We start from the raw sequence: 25,419 nt of genomic DNA, 5'->3' as shown, positions 1-25,419 counted from the left end.
TCAGTATTCTCTCTCTCTGTCTCTGTCTCTCTGTCTCTGTCTCTGTCTCTCTCTCTCTCTCTCTGTCTCTCTCTTTCTCTCTCTCTTTTTCTCCTCTCTCTCCTCTCTTCCCACCCCCCACCTGTAACTTTATCAAAGAAAGAGTTTGGGGCCTGCATTTTGAAGGATGGCTAGACTTTAGATAAGTATGGAGAAGCAGAGAGAAAGGAAATCCGAGAGACACAAATATAGTGGTGCACATGAAATGAATCCCTTCAAGGTGTTTTGTATTTTGAGATTCAATAAAAATTTTCTGCTGGCTTCTAACCTAGTCTGCTGATCCTCCCCCATTCTCAGCACCAGCATATCCCCAATCATGTAAATTAGTAGCTAGCATTTAAAATACCGTGAAAAACTGAACTTCCTAAATTATAAATGGATTCATGAATCCCTATAGTTCTCTGTTAGCACTATTTTCTAGAGAAATAATTCAGAACAGGAACTAAATGAAACATATTTTAAACAATAGCAACTATCTAATGGTCTGGTATAAAAGTATGGGGATGGTCAGATCTAGGTGAATTCCTTGTTTGATAGAGGTAAATTGTCTGAATTTTCCTAAAAATGTCCCTTACAAGAGTATTTTTCCCTTACTTTTCTGATGGAAAGGAAATCCTCAGACTATGTACATACATAGATTACCTTTCTGAATGGTCATTAGAAAAATGTCATTCATATATAGCCCAGTTTATGGTGGTAAATATTTAGCAACTAACTCTCAAAAAAAAGTATATATGGCACAATCAAGTTCATTCTACTTTATTAATATTTTATATATCATTTGATCAAATGTACAAAACAATAAATCAAGCCTTTTGAAAATTTCCATTTGGCTCAATTTTGGTTTAAGCTGGTTCCACCACAACATTCTGTAGTTCAGATATATTTCTAATATATATTAAAAAAAAATTTGCATGGCTCTTTTCCATAACCCTAAGAGTTTTAAGGTTGTTTTGAGAACCTTAAATATAAGACTTTGTCCAGGTGATTGGAATCTTTGGGGTCTGAAGTGAACTATCTGCTAACAGTAGTTAAAAGATTCTATTATTAGGGACTGAAGGTTTTCATATGAAGGCAACGAAGTTAATTATTACAAAATCCTTCAATTATGTCACATCAGTAGCTACTTTCTATATCCAAAATAATTTATGATCTAACTGGCTTGTGTATTCACTCCAGGGATGCAGATGACAATCCATCTATTTCTGTCTATATGTGCAACTCTTGCTTATGTCCTCCCATTAATTGACCAGAGGAGTTCCATTAAAAATCCTAGAGACCTTTCTTTATTGCCCCTAGCTTTTCCAGGCTGTCCACCTGTCATTTATTACTTTGAGATGAATATATCTTCTCTTCCTTTCACATACTTCTGAAATGATATCATTTAATTCTCTTTTCTTTCCATATAACTTCATCAGTTATATGTTGCAATCTCCTCCCTTTCATCATGAGCTTTCTTGTGGTCTTTTTTTTCCCCAGTTTTTTGGAGACTGATCTGTCATACAGAAATATTGACCGCTTATGAGACCCTACTAAATTTTTTAAGGAAAACTTATCTTTTTCATTTTATGCATTCCAACCAACTTTTCTAGCCTTATCTTAACACTTTTCTAGTTTTATTTCCCTTTTTTGTTTTTTTTTTTTGAAATTTATTTATTTTTAATAGACTTGCTTTATGAATCATGTTAAGAGAGAAAAATTAGAGCAAAAGGGGAAAACCATGACAGAGGGAAAAAAAAAGGAAAAAAACTGAACATGACATGTGTTGATTTTCTTCCAATCTTCACAGTTCCCTTTCTGGATGCAAATGGCATTTTCTATCCAAAGCCTATTAAGATTGCCTTGGATTACTGAACCACTTAGAAGAATCAAGTCTTTCATAGTTGATCATCACACACTCTTGCTGTCACTGTGTACAATGTATAAGATTATACTTGTTTCACTTAGAATCAATTCATGTAAAACTTTCCAGATCCTTCTAAAATCAGCTTGTTCATCATTTTTTATAGAACAATAATAATCTATTACTTTCATATACTACAACTTATTCAGCCATCTACTCATTTTTTTTTTTTTTGCTACCACAAAAAGGGCTGCTATAAACATTTTTACATATGTGGATACTTTTCCCTTCTTTATGATTTCCTTGGGATACAGACCCAGTAGTGGCACTGCTGGGTCAAAAAGTCTAGCTTCAGTTTTCTAAACTGAAGTAGTATTTACCTAAAACACTTTGCACTTTTCTATCCCCAAACCTTTGCTCATGTTGTTTCTCTTGCATACTAAAATTCTTCCTACCTATCCAGGTCCATTATATACAGTGTCTTTCATAAAAGCCTCTCTTATTTCTTCCTCCAGAAAAGTTTCTATTCTACTCTAACTTGCCTTGACGGTTTACTTTCTTTGTGACATGTGCATAGCTTTGTTATTTATTTATATTCGTGTTTTATTCCTCTTCTAGATAATAAGAGATTTAATCATAAATCTCGTTATCTCTCATAGTGCCAAGAATAGTGTCTTATTTATAGTAGACTCCCATTAAATATTAGTGGAATGAGCATGTGTATTTAGAAACTTCCTCCAGTTTTATGAATATCTCTCTCTGTCTTCCTATTCTGAGTCAGTCTTGCATGTCTAGTGATAACATATTGCGAGAAGAGAAGCAAATGCTCATAGTATAGAAAAACATAAGCATACATTAAAAAATTTCAATTCAATTAAATTTAGCAGGCATGTGTGCATCCTTGTGATATACCTAGGCCTTAAGGAATTTTTAAAAAGGCAACAATTCTTGTCCTTAAAAATTCATATTCTTTTAGAAAAAATCTACATTAACAAAAATGTAAAGACAAAATATACACAGAGTATTTTCTGAAGAGCAGATACTAGCAATTGAATAATTGGGATAGACTTTCTATAGGAAGTGATACTTGAGTTAAACTTTTACTGAAATTCTAATTCTATTTGGCAGAAGTGGAGAGGAAATGAATCCTAGATAGATGATGGCAACCAGTGAAAAGATTCTTGTATTAAATCAATTTCATTTAATTTCAGAATTGGATGATACCAGAAGAGTCACTTAGTCCAAATTCCTCATTTTACAGATGAGGAAACTGAAGTTCACAGAGATTAAGTAATCTGTACAATGTCACATAGCTGATCAGTGTCAGAGATTCATCACTAGTCATCACTATACATTTTAAGGAAATATTTCTCATATGATCAGTTTTTAGAGGTAAGTTATTATTAAGAAATATTAATATTAAGAAATATTTAGCAAGATAAAATGAAGGTAATAGAAATTGTATTTGAAAAAGTTAATATTATGAGGGAATTGCTACTAAGGAAACTTAAAAAGATCAGTAAATATGCTATGAAGAATATTTACAAATAAGGAATTATCACATTTTGTTCTAATACTTTTCATTAAATTTTTCAAATATAGAGGCTTTTTTTTTTCAAAATTCACAATCTACCATTATTTTTAGTTTATTATAAATTATAATTTAGTATTTCATTCTGATAATTAATAAGAACCATTCTATGACCTTCAAATCAGTATAGAAATTGCATGTATCAACCTGTTTAAAGAAGAATGAAAAGTTTTCCTCCCTATTATTATGCCATAATTAGAAACCCCATCCATTACATGGCTTCAAGGACTCTATTATTGGATCTCATAGAAATGGAATAAGATTAGAACAATTATACCAGTATTTGTATAACAGAATGTCATGTTGACTAGAACTTAGATGAAAGGCAGTAAGACATAGTGGATAGAAGGCTGGCCCTGAAGTAAGAAAGGCTTGAGTTCAAATTTTGTCTTTGATATACAATTGAACCAAGACTCTAGACAAGGTATTTAACCTTTTAATGCCCCCAGTCTTGCTGACAATAGAAGTAGTAGAATAGGTATTAATGTGCATTGTTAAAGCTAGTCTCCTCTTGGGAGTTCCTTATATCAGTGAAACTATAGACTCAATTTCAAAAAATTAAATAATACTTGATAGTTTTAAAGTTCTTGTCTTCTATTACAATTTTTTTTTCGTGATCTCCATTCAATGAATTAGATAACTGTTATAAATCTTCCAATCACATGGGGAAACTGAGACTTGTTGGCAAATCAGTAATATTTTCAGAGCTGGACCTCAAGTCTTTAGACTTTTCATCAACTATTCTTTCCATTACATATTTAAAAATTTTATCTTTGTCTTGATTTCTGTTATTATGTAGAAACAGTTTTAGCAGATAAATAATTAGTACTATAAATGAAGGGTGCATAAAATTTTAAATACTCTACCATTTATAATGAAATACTTATCCAAGAAAAGATAAGGCAAAGAGAGAAACTGAAATTTCAGAGTAGGAAAATGTCATTTCATCTAACAGGTATTTCACATTTTTTCAAGAGTATCAAGGAAAACTCAAATATGAGTTTTTTTTTTTTCTGAAAGAATAAATAGAAAGGCAATCACACTTATACTAATTTCTCTTTGATCAAGAACATATTATGGTTATCAACACTTTGCCATTTCAGAATCTATTCTGAATAAACTTGAGATGAGATATTGAAATGTAAATATATATATCTCCAAATAAGTTACACAATATTAAAAACTTACCCCCAAGAAAAAGTTGGCATCCCAATGGGAGTGGCCATGGGCAGATAGAGTTCTGTTTCACCATGACAACAACCTTTGTCAGGTTGTAGTTTGTCCTGAGGGAACCACTCATTTTCTGGCAACCAGGTAAGCATCCATAGTGACCTGAGTGGTTGATTATTTAATGGAAATTAGAAGATAACAGAGAAGATATTCTTTTGAGAATTATCGTGCGTACCTGGAATCCCTTATGGCCAATGCTTAGCAGGGTCAGGCCTAGCTGAGACTTAGATGGAATATTGCCAAATTGAGACTTGGGCCATTATAAGTCAGTAGATGGCACACTTAGACCTCTGTCTTGATTAAATAAATATATAATCTCTGAAGAAGTAAATTAAATTGACTATGATCTGTGATTCAATAAGGTATGTGATACCCAGTAACCAAAGCTTAAGACTTATTTTGTTTCTACATTTAGATAAATTGCTTCTTCATGAAAAAAAAAAATGATAGAAAAAATAAGCTATTTATCAACTGTCCAGATGTTTAATCCAGATGTTTGACAAGTATCCTTGTATATTTAACCATTCTTATTGTGTTTCCTTTGGCAGTTGAGATAAATGTAGACATAATTAAAAAATCTTGATTCTACAATTTGTAGGATATTTTAGAAAGTACATCATTTGGTGATATGTCATAAACCTAAATAAAATTCTGCCTCCTTCAAAATGTCTATTTTGACTGTGCCAGGCATCAATGATCCTCACCTTTTTTGACATTCTAGCACTATTGTTTTATGTACTACATAATTTAGCATAGAATTATATATTCTATTTTATAATATATATATACTTTATTATTTATTTGTTTTACTTATTTATTATTATTATTATTATATATTATTATAATTATTGAGTTTCCCAGTTTTTACAAAAGAAACTAAGGCCCAGAGAAGATAATTTTTTTCCTAAAGTCACATAAGAAATTATAATAATTAATTAAAAATAATAAAAATATAATTAACATAATTATTAATTTATATTAAATATATATTATTAAATTTATTATTTTTGTTATTTATTTTATTCAAATCTTATCTGCCCAAACTATTCTTTAAGACCCATAAGGATAGGGACTGTGTTCCTAGAGAAATGTTTATTAAATACCTTTGTGTAGGAGTGTGTGTGTATGTGAATGTGTGTATGTGTACACATATATACATTTGTATGTCAATATATATCAGATTAAGCCTATATTTGTATGTATATACATATGTGAAAATAATGTGAAATTATAATGAATTATCTATCAGTTTGTGAATGTCAAAATGGTTAAATACTATTTTGTAAATGTTCTACAATATAATTCAGGGAAAAAAAGGCAAATTAGGAATCAGAGGAACTGGATTCAAATACTGTTTCTGTCACAGTATCCACATTAGTAAAATTAGAGGGTTCGCTATTGCTATAATCCCTTCTAGTTCAACATTCATAATTATTCAATCTTATAAACAATGTAAATGAGATATTTATTATTAAAATTTTCAAAAATCACTAACCACAAAATTCAACTTAATTTTTAGTAATAACCAAACTATATGATATGGATAATGAATGGACTTTTCAATGGATGAAAAGCAAACAGATGGAGAAACATAGGGAGAGCTGTGAGGAGCTTGGCAAACTGAGCTTCAACTACATCTCTGACCTTGACTACATGAGCCTTATTGCTTAAGTTGAACGCTACCTTGTTTATTTAATATTAATATTTAATAAAAATTTATTAAATGCTTTTTAATCTATATCTACCTTTTCATTTTCTACCTATCTAATAATAAGCAGAAATAAGATTCATTAAAGACACCCAAAGTTGGTCACAAAGTACTTTGTGTACTTTGGTACTATTGAGGAAAAAACAAAAGCAAATGTATAGAATGAAAGGAAGGCACTAGAAGAGAAAAGCTTAAGGACTGATGAATTTTATTTCTCTAGCTGATTTTTCCCTAACTATTCTCCCTGGCTAATATCTTGTATTATAGTACCATCTCTCCATTTGAACACTGGCAGCAGATTAATATGTCTAATATATGGAATTTTGGTCTTCATTATCTTTTCATTAAGGAATCATTGAAAAAAGAGTGATAATTTCAATGGCACTCAAGACCCTCCACTACTTAACCTAAGTTTCCTTTCCAAGTTTGCTTGCTTGCCTTTCCTTCTACTACCTTAATAAAATCCCTTCTTTTTCAAACTTATTCATACTGGCCCTGAATATACCTTGTGATTTCCTTTTTTTTTTTTTTTTTTTTTTTTTTTTTTTTTTTAATCAAGCTATTCCCTGAGCCTAAAATGTTTTCTCCCTTCTTCTTATTTGAAACCTATACTTGACCTGTTTTGAAGCCTAATCTTTCATCTAGCTCAGTGGTTCTCAAACTTTTGTTTTCAGTATCTTTATCTTATTAAAAATTATTGAGGATCTCTCCAAAGTGTTTTTGTTTATCTGGAGTATATTTATGGCCATTTACCATATTGGAAATAAAAACTATTTTGAATTTGTAGGCCCTCTAAAAGGATTTCAGAGATCCCCAGGATTCTCTAGACCATACTTTGAATACCACTGAAATCTAGCTCTATGTGTCCTTAATTCAACTGAATATCCTAATCAAATTGATCTTTATATACACACTGAGCTCCCATTGCCATTTATTTGGATTTATTTGGCAAGAAAACAACAAGTAATGTTAAGTACTTATTATGTGCCAGGAACTGAGCTAAAAGATAAGAGTTACAAAGATAAGCAAAAAGAAATAAAATCTTTACTCTCAAAGAGTATATACTTTAATGATGGGAGGACAACATATAAAAGACAGTTTGGAAATATTATGGAACAGGAAGAGGGAATAGTTTCTAAGTCAAGCTAGGGAGCTGGAGACTACAAATATCTGGAAATGAAAGCAAGCAAAATCAACTTGAATCTCCAAAATAGAGATGTTAAAAGGAATTTACCAATGAAAAGGGGGCCAACAAGATGGAAGGATATTCCAGAAGGCAGCTAAGTCAAGAATCTGTGTCTAATCAGAAAAAGATTAAGGAGGGGAATAAAATAATAAAACTTACATTAGTTATAATTATAAATTAGAGGGCATGGAACACCAGATGCAGACATCAAAGAGATGTGAACTTCGGTTCAAATTTAACCAATTACTAGCTTTATAGCCATGGACAAATAATTTTGCCCTTCTGAATAACAGTTGAACAATATGCAAAATGGGAATATTCATTCTTATGCAGTTAACTAACAAGTTGTAATCAAAAATCTTCTGTAAAATGTATAGTGCTATGTAAAAATGAACTATTATTTTCCTTTTTACTTGTGTGATTCTCATCCCATCAGCTAATTTGTAAACTTCTTGAAGACAGGAATCACAGTTTCCAGATTATATTTCTGCATGATATCCTGACCAATGTTGGAGACAGAATAGGTATTAAATAAATAGCTATTCAGTTGATCTCAAAGAACAAAAATGAACACACAAGCTAGAAAAATGAAGGATGTCATAAATATGTATGCTGAAAACAATATTTTCCATGTATTGACATAAATATTTATTGCTTGTAAATAGTTGACAAAATATGTGTCTATTAAGCCCTTGTCCATCAAGTTAGATTGGCAAACTACCATTTTTGTTCACATTCTCTTCCCATGTTTTTTAATGAAATGTGGTTCCTATGAGGAAATAATGGTACGTAAAAAATGTCTTCCCTATCATGTATATACAGTGAAAGGGGTCATATTTCATTTAAATTTGTCAAGGGTCCCACTAATGCAAGTTAGCCACATCCAAGTTATAGTAGAAAAAACAGAGACTTGGAGTTGAAAGCCTGCCCTCAAGGAATTTATATTCTATTTTATTGTATATAATCTGCTAAATTATGACAAATTTATATTGAAAAAGATCTAAATGTTTTTTAAAAGTCTTTAATTAGTTGTGTGTGCATAAACAAGTCACTTTTATAGGCTTATAGAATTATAGATTTTGATTGGGAAAAAGCCTTAGAGGTCATCTAGTTTATCACCTTCCCTTTCCCAGTTTTTACAAAAGAAACTAAGGCCCAGAGAAGATAATTTTTTTTTTCCAAAGTCACATAAGAAATAATTGAAAAAGGCAGAGTTTGAGCCTAGATCATCTAATCTTTAAACCGTCATTCTTTTTTACTATACCATAAACTTAAGTCTTTTACTGTATCCCATCTATGCATCATATACATTGGCACCAGATTAATCTTCCTAATTTATAATTTTGTCATTCTTTGTTTCACATTAGGGCAATGACAAGGTCAAAGTCCTTTACCCAACACTCAAGAACCTCTACTATTTGGTACAAATCATCTTTCCAAGTTTATTTTCCTCTACTATTTCCTCATCTACAAAATGGGAATGGAAATAAAACCTCCCTCCCAAGATTATGGTAAGGATTAAATGAGATGATGTTATGGCAAGGATATGAAAACCTTAAAGCTCTATATAAATAGTTTCTATCCTTAAGTTTGATCTATGTTGTTATGGAACATTGAGAGGCATAGAACCATGTGATTGCTGTTTGTTGAGCAAAGTTAAAAGATTCTTTCATCTACCCCCTCCAGACAGGCAGGAAAGGATTTTTAAAGTCCCAGCTGATGCTCATGCATCCTTTTACTGAAAGCTCTCCAGGGATGATGGCTCCATCAGTTCCCTTGGTAGCTATTTTACTGTCTCACAACCTTCCTAGCTTATTAGTTTTTCCTTTTGCTGAAACTAACCCTCTTCTGTGGCAATCAAAACTCATTTTCTCTTCAGGTTCTCTGTTGGGAGAGGACTTGCTAGGTATTATAATGGATTATCTAGTCTATGAAATTCAGAAACATGAATGTTAAAATAAATACATCTGAATTAGAAACACCACCCTAAATAAATAAAGTTTATGAAAATCTGGAGTCCCAGAACAAAGCTCCCTGATTTTGAAAATTAACTTTTTTTTGACATTAAAAGGAAGAAAAGAAAGTAACTGTCCTCAGAGAGGTTAATATGGCATTCTTAATAATGACTTTCCTTTTTCTCTGTTGGCTTTTCGAAAAAAAAAAAAAAAAGCCACAGTAGGAAGAAGAAATAGGTCAATGGAGAGAAATCAGTGACTTCTGAATTAGACATTAGACCAAACCAGGAATACAACAAGTAAAGGGACTTTTCTCCATTCCCTTATATGAGATAAATCTAGCTGGAATTATCTCTTCAGTTTCATATTTTTAAAGGATTAAACTTTTATTGGAAAAACAAATATTTAACTCTAAATATAGAGCATGCATTTCTTTTGACTCAGTTGCTTCCATAAAAATGAGCTCCTTTCCCTACTGTAAGTTTAAAAGTAATGTAGTATTTTCCATACAGGATTTGGAAGTAATACTATAGAGGAAAATACCTGTTGACTACAGCTAAGATTTAACACAGTAACCAATAGGACACTGGACTTGGGAGTCAGAAGACTGCCAAATATACTTACTAACCTTGTCACTAACTCTGTAACCCAGTTTAGGCACTTAACCTCAATTTGTCTCAATATTTCTTCACATAAAATAGGGTATGGAGGGTATTAAATTCAATAGACTCTAAGGTTCCCTGCAATTATAAATTTATGGTCCTATGAACTTCAAAGCAAATAGTGGGATTTTTTAATTCTATATAAGGTGAAGCACACAAAGTGTAGGAGGAAAAAAAAAAAAACTTCCACAAAAACAAAACACCAAAACTCAACCCAACTCCAGATCTATGGCATTTGAATTTAATTGAGAATAAAACAAATTCTAATCTATTCTAATCACTAAAATCAAGTAATAATGGCTAACATTTAATATAGTATTTTGTTTATGAAGTGCATTATGAATATTATCTCATTTTATTTTCACAAGAAACCTGGAAGGTAAGTGATCCTTTATACAGATCAGAAAACTGAGACAGACTTTGATTCAATAACTTGTTCAGGGTCAAGGTGGCAGGTTTAAATTTGAATCTTCCTCATACTAAGTCTAGCACTCTAGTATAGCCACTAACATTAAATATCTATCTAATATTCACTTAGGACTCAGTGCATTGTGAGATACTTACAAGGGGAAAGAGAAAGTAATATTTCCATCCTGCAGCAATCTTTAATAAAGTATGTAATTATGTCTTGGAGTTTAGGAACATGCTTCCTTTTACTGTTATACCTGGATTCAAAATAGGGCATTTTGTTTCACCTTTCTTCTCTTATGTTAACAAATTATGTAGAATTGTTTTCATATTAAAGAACAATAACAACGTTCTTTTAAAAAAAAATAACATCAAGAAATACATGATCACTTACACTTTCCATAACCCCAGCAAACTACCTCATCTCTTCTCCAAAGCTATAACTATTCTTACCTGCTCCCTCCTGACTGAAGTTGGTCATAAACATTTATCAAGTGTTTAATACCTCCAGGCATTGTACTAAGTTTTGGGAGTACAAAGAATGGCAAGACACTGTTCCTGTCCTTAGGGAGCTCACATTCTGTTGGGATTGAGAACATATAAACAGCTGTTTAGGAACAAGTTATATATACAATGTAAATGGTAGAGAATTTCAGAGGAAAGAAAGTAATATTGGAGAATATGTAGGGTACTGGGAAATGTCTTTTGCAGCTGATACTTGAAGGAAGCTAGGGAAGAAAAAGAGAGAGGGGAGAAGATACAGCATTTGAAGCCTGGGAGAAAAAACACTAAGTAGGCAAACGTTTGGGATTCTGATCTCTGCCTACTTTTTAGAAAGGAGAAACTGGGTAGTCATTGACTATGAAGAGGGCACAATAATACACAGCAATGTCTCTAGGGCCTAGAAAACGGTTCCTGGGGTTTACTGACTTCGTTTTCTGTGGCACCTATTGAAGAAAATTGTTCTAGAGCACCGTCTTTCACTGGGGCTCAGCAAAACAGAAGCAAAGTTGCTGTGTCATATACAGGGAAAAGATTACTTCTCCATGCCTGCCCAGCCATAGCTCAGATATACTAGACCTATCTCAGTCACATTAATCTCTATCTCTTTTTGCTTCCTTGCAATGTTCTTCCTGTCCCTCTCCTTCTCCTAGTTAACCATTCTAGTCCCTTAATAATCATTATCTTGAAAATACTGCCGAGAGAAATCTTGGATTAAAATTCATTCAGGCCTCTCTTACAGATGATAGGACCCCTACAGAAGAAATTACTAAAGAATACAAAGATAGATTATAATCAAAGCCAAACAGAGTGTGTGTATGTATACATATACATACATATATATTATATATATGTACGTACACACACACACACACACACACACACACACATACACATATATATATTGGGGGGAAGAAGGGGTAGGATGAAATACAGTTTCACTTGGGCCTTAAAGAAGGGATAAAGTTTGAACTGGAGAGAGGAAGAAAAGGGGACAATTTAAGCAGAAAAAACAACATAAGCAAGTAAAGGGAAGATGAATAGTTTGTATAGGATACCTGATTTTTTTTAATCACCCTTCCTGGAGTAGAGAATATATTAGGTAACAAAAAAAATAATAATATGGAAATTTATTATATGATGAGCGCCTTACTTGTGCAGTTTTATATTAAAGCACCTGAGCTGGGACTAGAAGGGATATGACATTGAGCAATTGCTGTTTTGGAGACCAGACATGAGATTTAGGCAGGGTAATCTTACTTCTAATTAGAGACATTAAGCTCTCCTTTGTCCCACTCTTCATGTCTTTCAGTACCTTATCTTTAAAACCAGCAGGAATCATCAGATTCCCTGAGACATGATGAGACTATTACGGGACTTCAAAATCTGCAGGAATCATTGGATTCCCTGAGATGAAAAATTGTTAATGGGACTATTGCAGGATTTCAAAACTTGCAAGAATCATTGGATTCTCTACACATATGAAATAATGGACAATAGATTGATTTTGGTCTATTTCTAGGACTTATGGACATGTATAAATCCTCATGTTGACTCATATTATTTATCACATCACTACTAGCCTGTGTTACTATGTGCTTATGTAATTTATGTAATTATAAGTCATACCTTTCATGTTGATGGATTTATATATACCTTGTTTCAAATTCTGGCCCATAACACCCTATCCTGGCACCTTGAAAAATCATTTTATTTATGTGTCAAATCTAGGGCATCTACAAAAGAAAATTTAAAAAATAATAATAAAGTATTGTGTGGACCAGGGATGAGATAAGTAATTTATTCCTAATTCCTACACACTCAAGAAAAGCTAAACAAAGAATTCACAAGCACAATCAATAACTTAATTACTAGCATACTTTTCTAGAGGGATCATATTGAAATATCATCAAAACATGAAATAGTTTATGAGATTGCTAATGAAGCACTTAACATTTCTCCTCTATTCTACACCATTTACTTTGAACCCAACTATTTTCTGAACATTGTGAAATAGTACAACTATAAGTTTCATAGTAACAGTAAAAGAGGAAAGGGAGAAGTATTAGAACACTAACATTACCTTACACATAACAGCTTCTCTCTTGTATTTTCAAACATATATTTTAAAATCATTGAGGATAAGGGTTTTTCATTGGTCACTCATCCCATTGGACATCAAAAGTTCTTCTTTGAGAATCAAAATAATCACTCATATGTGGAAGCATCAGTTACGGCAAATGGTGAACTTTTGAATGCTGTGGATAAGTTCTCTTATTTTGGCAGTATACTTTCCTGGATGTCCACATAGATAATGAGATTGACACACCCATTGCCAGAACAATCTCAGTATTTAGGAAGTTCCAAAGGAAAGTGTGGGAGAGGAGAGGTGTTAGACTAACTAGCAAACTGAAAGCCTATAGAGCCACTGTGCTGATCTCATTGTTTTATGCCTGTGAAACCTGTACAGTATATCATACCATGCCAAGAAACCGATTTGCTTCTATTTAAATTGTGTTAGGAAGATTCTGAAGATCATGTGGCAGGATGACATACCAGCCACCAAAATGCTTTCTCCAACTAAACTGCCAAACATTCCAACTCTACCAAAAGAGAGCACAACTCTAGTGGGCCAGCCACAGTGCTCAAATGCCAGATGGACACTTGCCAAAAAGATTATTTTATGAAAAACTCACACCAAACAAATGTTCACAAAGTGATCAGAAAAAAATCAATTCGAGGACACTCTCAAGGTCTCTCTTAAGAACTTTAGAATTGATTTATGACATGGGAGTCTTTGGCACAGGACCCAGAATGGTGTGTCCTCATCAGAGAAGGTGGTGTGCTCTATGAGCAAAAACAAATTGAATTGGCTCAGAAGAAACACAAGTCACATAAAGTTAAAGAAGTCCCCAAATGTTCATAAGAACTATTTGTGTCTAGCCCATGGCAGAGCATTCTGAACATGTATTGGTCTTATCAGTCACAGTTGGACACACTGTAAGTCGACTCTAACACACTATAAATTCTCTTCAAGAACAAAGGACAACAACAATAAGTAGGCAACATGAGGAACTTGTAGAAGAATGTATGTTCTTTGTCTTCAAAGATTTTATAATTCTTTGAGGTTGAAGGGAAAAAAAAATATATATATATATATATATATACACACACACACACATTTATCCATATCCCAAATGGAAATCTGAGTCTCCTGAGCTCTGTTGCCACTTCTGCTCTCAAAGTTCTAAAGTGCAGACTAGTTTTCAAGTCTTTTAAGTGTTAAGGATAGTCTGATTTTCACTTAAATGTTAAGAGTTAAAAGTTTTCTTTGAAACATGGCAGCTTATGCTGAGTGAAATGAGCAGGACCATCTCATTGCTGAAGAAGGCAAAATTGATCATCATATAGTATTGTTCTTGAAGTAAACAAGAACAAATACTATATGATGATCAATCCTGAAGGACATGGCCTTCTTCAACAATGAGATGAACCAAATCAGTTCCAACAGAGGAGTAATGAACTGAACCAGTTATACCCAGGGAAAGAACTCTGGGAGATGATTATGAACCACTACATAGAATTCCCAATCCCTCTATTTTTGTGCACCTGCATTTTTGATTTCCTTCACAAGCTAATTGTACACTACTTCAAAGTCCAATTCTTTTTATACAGCAAAATAACTGTTTGGACATGTATACATATATTGTATTTAACTTACACTTTAACATATTTAACATGTATCGGTCAACCTGCCATCTGGGGGAAGGGGTGGGAAGAAGGAGGGAAAAAGTTGGAACAAAAGGATTTGCAACTGTCAACGCTGAAAAAATTGCCTATGCATATATTTGTAAATAAAAAAGCTGTAAAAAAAGAAAAAAGAAGAAGAAGCATGGCAGCTTATAGCCCTATACATTTATTTGTTAATAGTACCACAGGCTTTTTGTTTGTTTTTTTTTTTTGTTTGTTTTGTTTTGTTTTGTTTTCCTTCTAAATTCTGCGAAAGTTTTCATTCCAGCCCCACGACATCACTATAGTTTCTGTCAAAGCCATTCTTAGAATATTTATTAGTATCCAAGCTGGGTAGAATGCTCATTATGAGATAACCACTATCTTCCAATCTAAGAAACTATATATCATCTTTAGATTAATTATGAGAATCAAGTCATCAAAGGTTTTGCCCTAGATAATGGGAGACTAAGTGTAAGGTCATTGGAAGTCTTGAACATGTGCCAAAGTGTAAGATTGATCAAAAGTATATAAAGGCTTTCTATAAGTTAGGCTTGTATATTCTAGCAAATTAGTACTCAGAAAATAGCTCCTCAAAGCTCATGAATGTGTTACCTGACTATATTTTTAAATCTTTAAGAATATAGAAAAATTGGGGACCTCAAGGATAAGGATCGATGAAAGAAGCTAATTTTTTCCCACAATATAAATGGAACAAATTCAGGTTCAAATTGCATTGCTGATGAAACCTAATCCTACAACGATTACAGACTCTATTACTTGTGGGGGAAATAGAGAGATAAGGTGAAGAACTTACAGGAATGTATGCATTCTTTTTCTGTATTTTATTTTCATTATTTCTGTGTTTCCCCTATGACCTGTATAATATGTGCAGGCTCATATTTACTTGAACCTTAGCTTAAATATAAACATATTTTCTTACCTGAGGTGATGACATTTATCAGTATTTGATATTTATCGATATTTAGTCTATTAGCTGGACTACTATCTGCTTGATTAAGCCTGAAGACCTGATTTTCTGTTTCCTATAAATCAGGAGATTTCAGGGAAACAGAAAATTTCCATTCCTATCTCCCCAAATAGCAACAACCAATTAGATGCCTCCCCTCCCCTTCTCAGTGCTCTCTTACTTGTGATGTAATTTCTTGTATAAAAGCTGTGTATCTTTACTACTTCTTTAACCCTTCTAATGCAAGCTTTCTCTTTCTTATCTCGCTATGGAACAGCTCATCCTCTGGAGGTTTTCAATAAACAACTTTTCTGCCTTCTACTGAGTGATCTCTGAGTAGTCATTTTGGGTAAGGGTCTTCTACATCCCTCACACTTGTGTTTATGTGGAATCAGAAGATATTATATATGTCTGAATGAGTAGGTCTTTCATCTGAAAGTACCCAAGGATACTATGGATAATATTCACACTTGCTATGCAGCCAAAATCCAACTGGCTATAATTCACCTCTGCAAAAACATATATACCTCACTGCAATGTGAGTTTTTCTTTAATCCGTTCGCTACATCATGGCTCAAAGGTTATGTTTATATCTTTTAACTGCCAAATGATGAAGAAGGAGAACATGAGTTTCTTCACCTTTCTAAACTTTGGAATTAGGCCCATGAAGTAAGAATACATTAACACCTTTCTAATGATCATAAAGCACACATCAAAAGTACATCAAATAGGGCCTTCTTATATTTCTTTGGTAGAGTCAATATTCTAAGCAGCAGAGAAAAAAAATCACTTAATTGTGCTGTGGGGTTTATTGGATAAACTAGATGGACATACTAATGCTTGCAGTAATGATATTAAGAGAAATGCATGGTTATTAGCTTTTATAGCTGAATTCCTGTGTGGGTCATGGAAAACAAGCAACTGTGTAATTGTTTTCAGAGAGTTCATAGTACATGTGTGGATTTCTACAAGCATACAGATTTTATACTAAAATACGCAAATACAATTCTATATTTCAATATATGACGGGCAAGCCATTGAGAACTACAGTATTAGTGTAAATAAGACTAAATATAAAATTAATACATTTTTTCTTGTGTCAATTACCATTTACTCTAAATGTCTCTATTTGCATATTCCTCCTATTAGGGGTAGGGAAAGAGACTGTCCCAAGAAGCTGTCTCATAGTATCTGGCATACAGCAAGAGTTTAATAAGTGTTTTTTAATCATATTATTCGTCCATTAATTCCTAAATTTCATTTATAACCCATTTTAAAAAATTTTGCAAAATACTTTACATAGATTGTCTCATTCCCCCTCCCTCCCACACCCTTGTGAGGTCAGTGTCACAAGAATTTTTTGGTATTTTACAAATGAGGAAACAGAGGTTCATAGATATTGTGACTTGTTTGTGCTTACTCACTTACACACACCAGAGGGATCAAATCCCAAGATTTTCCAAATCCAAGTCCATCATACTAGGCACCATTCCATGTCCTCTAATTCCAAATTAGTAGTTTATGTTAAAAGTTTTTAAGTTCCCTTTCCATTAAGATCCCCTCACTCTTCCCCTCGAGTGATAAATTCCTAAGGTTTTTATATATGAATCTCTGATTTCTGAGCTGTGACACTTTAAAAGATAGGAGCCAAGATTTGATATCTGACATAATACAACTGTATGCACAAGGAAGATATTCTAAATGCAAATAGAATGAATTTGGCTTTAGGTAAATGCTAAAAACCAAACTTCCTTAAAAAACAAACAAGCAAAATACAACTACAAGCACTTATGTTGTCCTTTGGATTAAAAAAAAAAAAATCAGTGATAATCTTTTTTCTGGAGAGAAGGAAATTTAAAGTCAACACTGAAATTAGAAAAATAATACCTAAAAGATTCTATCTCTCTCCCCCTTTCCTTTTCCCTCTCTTCCTCCCTTTCTCTTTCCCTCTTCTTTCTCCTCTTCCTCTTCTTCCTCCTCCTCCTCCTCCTTTTCTTTCTCCTTTCTTTCTCTCTCTCATTTTTTGATTTCTTGTTCTCTCACTCTCAAAAATGTACTGTATTATTAACCATGTTATCAGAAATGTTATTGAAACATTTCTGGGAATTTCTATTTGAAGCACTCTGTAACCTTTACATTATATAGCTTTCAATAACAATAACATAATGCATCAATGAAATTGACCTAATCCAAATGATACACTCAATGTCATGATCAAGTCCCCAAATCTTACAACATTGATTTTAGTTTCACTAGGATATTATTGCCTAAATCATTATGTTCTCAAAAGTCATTTTGTAACAGATAATCTGAACCAATTCAGAAAAACACACACACACACACACACACACACACACACACACATGCACACACACTTATGTTAAGTATATAGTCTGTTAGTTGATGGCATTTCTTTAATGTTTTTAATAGAGAGAAAATTATCTTGGCACAAAATAAAAGACAATAACCAATCCCCTTAAAAAAAAATTCTAGTGTCACTCAGAGAAAGCATATTTACGTAATGTGTTAAAGGGATGAAAGAAATGGTCAGGGTTGGGTAGAATGATATAATTCTGCCAATTCTCTCTCCATATCTTCCCTTTGACTTGTCTCTTATTTGCTACAATCACTAACCATTCCATGTTTTTAAACAAATGGATATACAACATTGACTATATGAGGAGTACTCTGCTCACTGATGGGAGATACCATTTGATTAGACACATTTCCTATCTTGTGCAGCATACAGTTTAGAAAGAATATTACAGAAACACAGTCAAGTACTAAATCTCAAAACATTTTACGCAAATTCCATATTTTTAACATGTGTTCTTGAATCTCTAACAAATTGCTGTTTCATTTTATATGTACATTATTTCTTTCTCTCTCATATATGCATGTGTGTGTAATGTTCTTCTTGATTCTTTCCAGTAACCCATGTGTCTTCAGAACTACTTCTTGCAATAAGATTTTCTCTTGTCATGATGAGGTTATAATTTTTCTCCTTCAATTTTTCATGTAACTAGGCTCAAAAGTATCACAACCTGGTGGCAACATACCTTAATTAACAAAAAAGCACTTAAAGGTATCTGGACAAAGAGGAAATATGAAAGTCTAAATTTAAAATTATAACATGGTAATAATAAATGACATTTGTAAAATTGGACTGAAACTAGAAGTATTTAAAAACTTCTTCTAATACCTGAACTATCTCAACTATTAGGTATTATTCTATTTTGAGGTATCATTCTTCCTTACTATATGTCAACAGCTAGCTTCCCTAGCTGGTTTAACAGCACCAAATGTATTTTTTGTCATCCATTAATTATCTTTTAGATTTACACTGACTTCTCTCTATTTAAATGCTTAAGTATTAATAGATTTTTATCAGTACGGGACCTTAGACATTGTCTAATCTAACTTTCTCATTTTGCCAATAAGAATAAGGAAAATAAAGTCAGGGAAAAAAATGATTGACTTGCCCAAGGTCACATCAACAACAAATAACGTTCAAAATTTAATACAATATCTTAATGTACTCTCCTTATCATGCAAACATCTATCTCTTGTCAAAGTTTAACAAATATTACTGTCAAATAACTGTCAAGCTAAATAAGTTATCTAAAATTCAATTTAGGGACAGTTGAGTGGCACAGTGAATAGACTAGTCCTGGAGTTAGTGGAACTTGGATTCAAATATGGTCTTAAATACCAGTTATGGGGCCCTGACAAAGTCACTTAACTCTGATTGACAAAAAATTTTATATTAAATTCTTAATAGCTAGTAATTAGTATAAATATATATTCCTTGGGATTTATGATATCTGTTAGAAAAATTATTAGAAGTCCAAAGCTCTTTTTTCTCCCTTCTGTTACTATAATGTTACTTTCGGCAAGTCACCCTCACCCCATCTTTGAATGTAAATTTCCTCAATGACACAATGGTTATTAATACCTGCTGTACCTAATTCATAAGGTTGTTACAAAGGTAGCATTAGTAGAAATGTAAATATACTTTGAAATTCTTATGTCATCCAAATAAAAGGTGATCACAGTCCCCTAATTATTGTAAAATCTTAAAATAACTACGATAATCTCTTATATTTCATATTATCTCCATGCAAGCTTCAAAATGTTATTTTCAATAAACACTTATTTAATGAATCAGTGAAGGGAAGGCTAAATAAATGCCTCCCTGCATTCTAGAACAAGTTTTGTATATACTGAATAATTAATAATAAATATTTGTGGCTGAATTGACTTTAAAGCATATTGAATTTTAACAGAAAACTCTAGACCAAAAAAATAGTAATAGCCATTACTACAGATTGGTTGTGTAATTTTGGCTAATCAATGAACTATAATTCTTATAATATGAATAATCACAGACATAGATCTTGAAGATAATTCAGAAACCATTTTCAATGGTGCATTGCTAATTTTTTTTTTTAATTTCCCTTCTTCTAAAATAGGTGAGAGGCAATAAAGATTTATTAAGTGCTTACTGTGTGACAGATATTATGTTAAACCCTGGAAATAAAAAGTAAGACATAACTCTCTTTAGTAACACTTTTTACCAATATGAAAGGTAGGAAGGAGGTGACAGCATAATGGAAGGAAGACAACTCATAACAAGAAGCTGAAAAGGGGTAGAAATGTTCATTTCAGAGGTATAATGAAGTCTTACAATAGGAAGTAATCTGAGAAGATATGAATTACAGGTAAATCATCTTGAAGAACGATGAGTTTCTGGAGATCATGAAATCATTTTTGGGCAAATTATTTACCTTCCCAGATTTCAGTTTTCTTATTTATAAAGTGACAGGATAGGAATAGAAGTACTGATATTCTGGAGTCAACTTTTACTTACTTGGGCAAGTTAATTGCTAAATTTTCAGTGTAAAAATTTGTACCTCAGAAATTATCAAATACTATAAATCAGTTCTTAATTTATTATTGCTTTGTCTAGATTTAAGAAAGAAATATAGAAAATGTTAATTGACAGAGATGAGTTTAAGTGTGTCCAGAATTCTCTTTTACTTTTTTCTGGAGAGCTATTTTCATTTATCTCTTTCCTCATTCTCCAATTTTTATGAGCTCCAGAAACTTATCATTTGGTAATATGAAATCAATTCTGAAGCTCATATGTAATCACTATTCTCTTCTCTTCAGGCCCCTTTTATCTGAGAACGCTTCTTAGATTCATTATCTTTTCCTGTCATCTTAGTCAGTCTGAGAGATGTAAAATGGTAGCTCAGAGTTGTTTTTAACTTTCATTCTTTCTAACTATAGTGATTGAATGTTGTTATTGTTTTTTTTTTTTATATGACTAGAGATATCTTAAATTTTATCATCTAAAAATTGGCTGGTCACATACTTTGACCATTTATCAATTGGGAAATGATTTGTATTCTTAATAAATTTGATACAGTTCTTTATATATTTTAGAAATGAAATCTTTATCAGAAACACTGGCTATAATATTTTTTTCTCAGTTTTGTATTTCCTTTTTAATCTTGTTTTTGTTGGTTTTGTTTAGCAAAACCTTTTTTAGTTTGATGTGATCAAAGTTGCCCATTTTGGGTTTCATCATGTTCTCTGATTCTTCTTTGGTCATTAATTCCTATCTTCTCTAAAGATCTGATAGTTAAATTATCCCTTCTTCTTCTAATTTGGCTTATGGTATCAACCTTTATGCCCAAATCATGTAGCCATTTTGACCTTATTTATGTATGGAATATGAAATGTAGACCTGTGCTAAGTTTTTGACATTATTTTCTAGTTTCCCCAACATTTTTTTTTGGTCAAAAAGTGAGTCTCATCCCAGAAACTGGAGTTTGGGGGGTTATCATATACTACATTACTATCAGCATTGTGTCATGTGTATCTAACCTATTCCACTAATCTAGGCACTCATTTCTTTTTTTTTTTTTAATTAATTATTTTATTTTATTTTATTTTATTATATCTTTTTTTTTTATTTACAAGACATATGCATGGGTAATATTTTCAGCATTGACCTTTGCAAAACCTTCTGTTCCTACTTTTCCCCTTCTTCCCCCATCCCCTCCCCTAGAGGGCAGGTAAACCAATACATGTTAAATATGTTAAAATATATGTTAAATAGCACTCTATTTCTAAGGCTTTACCAAACATTTTTTCAAGACTGTTACTTTATAATATAGTTTTAGATCTGGTATTGCTAAACCACAATCCTTTGTATTATTTCACTAATTCCCTTGAGATTCTTGAACTTTTATTCTTCTGATGAGATTTATTGTTATTGTTTCTAGCTCTATAAAACAATTTTTTTTGGCAATTTGGTATGGGACTGAACAAGTAGAACATTTTTGGCAGAATTGTCATTTTTGTTACATTAGCTCAGCCTACCCATGAGCAGTTGATATTTTTCCAATTGTTTAGATCTGATTTTATTTGTGTGAGAAGTGTGAGAAAGGTAATTGTGTTCATATAGTTCCTGCATTTGTCTTCAATTATTTTATATGAAATTTCTCTTTCTATCTCTTGCTGCTGGGCTTTGTCAGTAATATATAGAAATGCTGATGATTTATGTGTGTTTATTTTATATCGTGCATCTTTGCTAAAACTGTTAATTGTTTCAAGTAGGTTTCTGGATGATTTTCTTAAGATTCTCTAACTATATCATCATATTATCAGTAGAGTGATAATTTTATCTCCTCATTGCCTATTCTAATTACTTTAATTTCTTTTTTTTTTAAATTTCCAAAGCTAACATTTCTAGTGCAATGTTGAATAATAAATAGTTATAATGGGTACTTTAATTTCACCCCTGATCTTATTGGGAAATAATAAGCATCTTAAATAATATTTTAATCTAGGTTCTGTGAATGCAAACTCTGTCCTCTTTTCACTCTACCATGCTTTCTTCAAGTGTATTTGGCATGGTATATTCTGCAAGTTGCCTACTCAACCCAAAAAGAAGTCAGAACACGAGATCATGGTTGTTTTATCATTTTGAAAAGGTCTGGAGTATTAACAGTCTAAGTACTTTCCAAAGGAACAGCAGCATACTTTATCCTTCAGCTCATTTGCCTGAAAAGACCTTGTTCTTGAACTACAATCAGGCCAAGGTAGTAATATATGAGATAGAATGCATAAAGTTCCACATTTGAAATCTGAAACAAAGTGCCCAATTAGACATCTATCCCTGGAATGATTCTGGGTGAAATTGGTCATGTTTCAGAAGTAGGAAACCACTTTGAGTACTACTGAAGTTAGTACAGAAACATTTTCCATTTCCTTAACATGTGAATTGCCAAAATGGATTTTCTTAAGTGAAGGATGGCCACCTCTAAATCCTTTTAAGTGTGTCCTAGTTCCCAGAAGACAGGTTGGAAATTGCTTCCAGGCACTAGACACCTATTTCAAAGTGTAATATTCAGTGAACCCTTCAAAATCTTCTTAATAATGAAACCCTTGTGTGTTGGCATGAAGCTAATAGAGGTGATATATTAATAATATTCCTACTGAAATATGAACTGATCTTCTTAACCAAGTGTCCCTAAGTAAGAAATGCGAAATCTCTGCCAAAACTAATTAACAGGGGTATAAATTTAACTCATGCTATTGTCCCCAAGTTAATCTTAATAGTAGAACTTAAATTGCCCATTGAACTTCTTTTATTTTTTTTTCTTTTTTTTTTTTGCCTCCCCTTGTGGGTACTAAGAAAACTGGGTCCAGTTGTTTGGACAATAGTTTTATTTATGATTAGATTTCAAGGAAAAAATACCTAAGAGAGCAGACCTAAGTTAAAATGAAATAATATTTTTCCAGATTCTTGTAGGAAAAGGATAATTGTAGTAAAGAAAGAAAAAAAGTCCATTTAGGGGACAAATGCTTTGTGAGGAAAACAAAGAAGAAAAAAATGCAAAAAAGAGGTCAATAAAAATCTGTCTCAGAAAATTGGAGGAATATATGACCACAAAAAAGGAAAGGGAAAGGGAGGGACAGATTTTGGAATTCAAAATTTAAAAAAAGAAAAATGTTAAAAATTAATAAATAATATATATTTTTTAAAAACAAGTAAAGGGAGAAGGAATATTGATTTTTTGTAGGTGGACACTTCTCACATAAGAGAATCTATATCTTTTTCTAGGAGGACAACTCCTGACTAAAGGAAAGAAAAAAGAGACTAGTCCTAGTTTTGGAAATTCTTATGGGCAAAGGATGAACTAGATATCTTAGCAGAGTATTTTTTTGGATATGGTACAATATCCTAAAAGTCAAATAGGAAGACTACTGCCTATATCTAATGTTTTATGTGGGATCAAAAGCTGAATTAAGAAGAAATTCAGAACTCAACTGTGAATTATGAACAATTGAAAAGGCTGCTGAATCTTTAAAGAAGTGATTGGTATTATCTTCACTGTTGCCAATTGAAGATAAGAGATTTATAAGAAAACTGAGGATATAGGAAAAAAGAATATGATTTTGGTTAAGAACATGTTAGATAAAAAGATTTGTTTTTTCACACTATGGAATAAGATTCAATAATAATATGTTCTGGGCTAAAGATGACACATTCCCAACATATACTGGGAAGTGTACTTCAATATATCAGATGAAAAGGGCTATCAAATGAAAATAAACACAGAAAAAAGAAAACTACCCTACAACAACCAAGGAAGATTAACTTTCCCATGAAAATATTACTTTACTTTGATAAGATGATAACTCTTAATGGAGAAAAGATAACACTAAAGTTTTATTTTACTTATTTTTTCCCTCTAATATGAAGAATGATCTTTATATTCTGATATATATAGACACATATACAATCCATCAGTCAACTAAAACTAATTAATATTTTATTAGGTTCTAAGTAGTACACTGTTTTGAGTATAAGAAAAGGAAAAGAGAAAAAAAGAAAAAAAAAAGAACTTTTGTTATCCTTCAAGAGCTTATTTACTATTAGAGAAGATACCAGATTATACGCATACACACACACATATAATATATATGTGTACATACTTATATGTATACACATATACACATGTCTCCATATATATCATATCTATTATTTCTATGTGTGTGTGCATTTATGTGTACATATAAATGTAAATAAAGTATATGTAAACATAAGGATATTTCAATGTGGAGGAACTAGTGATTGAGATGGGATGATCAGGAGAAGCTTAGCATAGAGGATGACTCAAGTTGAGTTTTGAAGGAAGTAACTACTTTACAAGAAGTAAGAGAGTGTATTGCAGAAATGATACATGACCTATGCAAAGAAAAGAGATGGAAGATGGAATGTAATATATGAGGAATCAAATATGACTAGACAGAGAAAAGGAAGAGGTATAAAGTTTGACAGGTTTTGAAGTGGGAGGGAACTGGTTTCTTTACTAAAGTTGTGGTCTCATCAAGAAACTGTATTTTCTTTTGATTTGTGATTCCTTTCAGAATCTCAGCCCTTCCTGAAGAAGGCATATCCCCCCAAATAAGTTATCTTAGCAGGATGCCAAGAGCCTTTGATTCAATTAAAAATCCTGATCAAAAAACACCCTTTGAATCTTTCAGTATAAGAGAAGCAATACCATTCAGGGGCAAATC

The 25,419-nt window shown here is 32.2% G+C and overlaps 1 long non-coding RNA gene across 1 annotated transcript in view; it reads left to right on the top strand.

Moving 5' to 3' along the window:
- The first annotated feature begins 8,967 nt into the window (after window positions 1–8,967).
- LOC127554306 (uncharacterized) overlaps window positions 8,968–25,419 on the top strand; it is a 38,878-nt gene continuing 22,426 nt past the window's right edge. The window contains exon 1 of the long non-coding RNA XR_007951945.1: window positions 8,968–9,108. This is a non-coding gene — a long non-coding RNA (uncharacterized LOC127554306). The remainder of the gene's footprint in view (window positions 9,109–25,419) is intronic.

Source organism: Antechinus flavipes, chromosome 3, assembly GCF_016432865.1.
Source record: "Antechinus flavipes isolate AdamAnt ecotype Samford, QLD, Australia chromosome 3, AdamAnt_v2, whole genome shotgun sequence".
NCBI lineage: Eukaryota > Metazoa > Chordata > Mammalia > Dasyuromorphia > Dasyuridae > Antechinus > Antechinus flavipes.
This window is presented reverse-complemented; position numbering and strand designations above follow the sequence as displayed.